The following is a 2,633-nucleotide window of genomic DNA, read 5'->3' as shown; positions in this document are numbered from 1 at the left end:
TTTTTTGTTTTCCCAAAAAATTTATTGGGGGAAAAATACAAAACATTTACAGTACAATGTTTACAGTCACAATTTGTAGTGAACTGATTCCCCAAAATAGATTACAACTCAAGTTGACTTATCTTGTTACATTCAAAAACCTACTTCTGTCAAAATAGTCCCGAGTACATACATACATAGTGCCCCATCTGTACCTACATACAAACTAAAGCCACTGCTCATTCATTCGCTGTCCAGGAATGCGTGTCCTACACACGCAAAAAAAAAAAAAAAAAAAAAAAAAGTACAAGTTTTGGAATTTTCTGTAGTGAAAACAAGGCACATTCATGTACTACATACCATTCTTAGCACTAAGAGGTGGCCTCTTCACTTTAGATCTATATTAGAAAGTGGTAAATATCTTCTCCTTTCATGCAGTTGGCCAAAGGCACTGTGAAACTAACTCTCCCACCCCATTATTGCTACATGTCTTTAAATGCAGAGTATGTCACAGTAGAATTGGTGGGATAAACAAAAAACAAAATTTTTCTTCTTGCTAATTTAAAAAGCTGGAATGACAAAAAACATTCCACATTTAAGCCTGCTTGCAAAGTATGTGGTCAACTTTTTTTTTTTTTTTTTTTAAGTTGGATGGGCTAAAACCATTATACATTCTAGGAAAACTCATAAGATATTCCTCAAACTACTTCCACAGCATCAGGATAGATTTCTGTAAAGAAATCATGCAATCTTTCCAAATTTACGTAAACAAGGAAAGAAATTAATGAAATAAATATTACATGCAATCTCTTAAATTAAGATTTTTTTATTCATTTACAATAAAATAACCAAGTGAAGTTACAAAAGGCCTATATTATTGTGAAAAGAACATACACGCCACATTTTGCCAATTAATAATGACAATCATAATTTAATATAATAAAAGAATATATATCTATTGCTTTTCATCATACTTGATAAATACAGTATGAACAAAAATTTCAATGTATACTTTTCACAAAATAATAAATAAGTTAAATGGTTTTTTCATATTGAGTTGTGGTGCACTGGTGCAAATCAATTCAAAACAGCTAAAAATTCAGCAGTTATTCCCCCAAGCGTTGTTGCTGGCGCACAAGACCAAAGAGGAGGCCGCGTTTAGGGTGCTGGGCGCTAGCAGGCCCTCGGCGCCCCCTGTGCGGTACGGCAGGGCCGCCGCGGCCGCAGCCACCGCCGAGGCACAGCACGTCGCAGCGCCCGAGGGCGTGGAGGCTGTGGAGGCAGATGAGCAGGACCAAGCAGAAGAGGAGCAGTACGAGGCTGAGGAGCAAGAAGGTGGCAGCGGCGGCGTGCGCGACGTGGGGCTGTAGAGCAGCAGCGGGACTCGCGGCCCCCCCGGGGGCTGGTGCTGGCCCGATGGGAAGCCTGAGAAACTGAGGCTGGGATGCAGCTTGGGCCGCGGCTTCCGCGGGAAGCCCAGGTGCAGCGCGTCCCGAGCGCTTAAGGCGCGCAGGTCCCCAGACGCGCCCCCAAACGGCGCGGGCCGCTGCTCATCTGCATTGTGGATGAAGTGGCAGCGCGGCCCATAGGGGCAGAAGCCGATGGTGTGGAAGGTGGGCACAGCTCGGTCGTGTACTTGGGGTGCCAGGTCAGGCTGCGTAGCTCGTAGAAACAGTGCGCGAACTGGCACTTCTCGCCATACTTGCACGTGCCGCTTTCCTCGAAGGGCCAGCAGAGCTCAGTCTTGTAGTGCGTGGGAGTTGATCTGGGAGCCTCCACCCCCCTTCTCCTGCTGCTGCTGCAGGTGCAAGAGGTGCTGGCTGCACTCGCCGTTCTCACTGAACGATTGGTCCCCAAATTTGTTCTCCTAGTTCTGCAGGGCCGTGCCTCCGCCCCATGATGGCTCCTTGAGTATGACATAGGAGACCCGGCCGCCCTCCGCCCCGCTGCCACAGCTGCTGCTGTTAGCCGCGCCCCGGAACTTGGGGGAGCAGCTGCCCGGGCTAGGCGCGGGGTGGGCGAGCGCCTGCAAGTTGCTGGCCCAGTGCCATCGGAGAAAGCACAGCGTGAAGCCCGAGCTAGGGGCGGCGACCACCTGCGTCCCCACCGCCTTCTTGTCCAGCATGTTCAGATTGAGGTTGACCAGGGATTTCTCCGTCTTGCACAAGAAGTCGATATCGTAGAAGGCGGACAGAAGTGTGGTTGACATGTTTCTGGATCCTGTAATGGTCCGAATTGCAGGCAGGGAGGGCCGGAGGAGCCCTCAGGGCGGCCACGAAGAATGACGGGTGACCGGCGGGGGAGGGACCGAAAGTTTGCCAGGGGACGAGACAAGAGGGAAAGGGAAGCAGCGCGGCCTGGTTTGAGGGTGCCCAGGAGTGCGTAGTGGGGGGGGAAAGAGGACAGAGGAAAAAGAGCTCTCCTCTGCCCCTTGGGGGTGCCTGGCCCGTCCGCCCCCCACCCATTCACCCCCGACCCCCCCGCGTGGAGCCCGCGACAGCTAGCAGACTGCTGGACCACAACACGTAATTTTCATTTGTCATTTCATTTGTTTTCTTTAACTTCAATCTAAATAAGTAAGTTGGTGCCTAAAAATAAATGTCACACCACAAGGAAAACTGGTGTCAAACTTACCAGAGCTGCCGTTATGTGAA

At 49.5% G+C, this 2,633-nt stretch overlaps 1 pseudogene; it reads right to left on the bottom strand.

Annotated features, from left to right (window-relative positions):
* Positions 1-1,078: 1,078 nt before the first annotated feature.
* Positions 1,079-2,277, bottom strand: LOC132009112 (mRNA decay activator protein ZFP36L2-like; annotated as a pseudogene).
* Between the last annotated feature and the right edge of the window lie 356 nt (positions 2,278-2,633).

The sequence above is a fragment of the Mustela nigripes genome, unplaced genomic scaffold (genome assembly GCF_022355385.1).
Source record: "Mustela nigripes isolate SB6536 unplaced genomic scaffold, MUSNIG.SB6536 HiC_scaffold_4862, whole genome shotgun sequence".
Lineage (NCBI taxonomy): Eukaryota > Metazoa > Chordata > Mammalia > Carnivora > Mustelidae > Mustela > Mustela nigripes.
The sequence above is the reverse complement of the archived record's forward strand: the minus strand, read 5'-3'. Positions and strand labels throughout refer to the sequence as shown.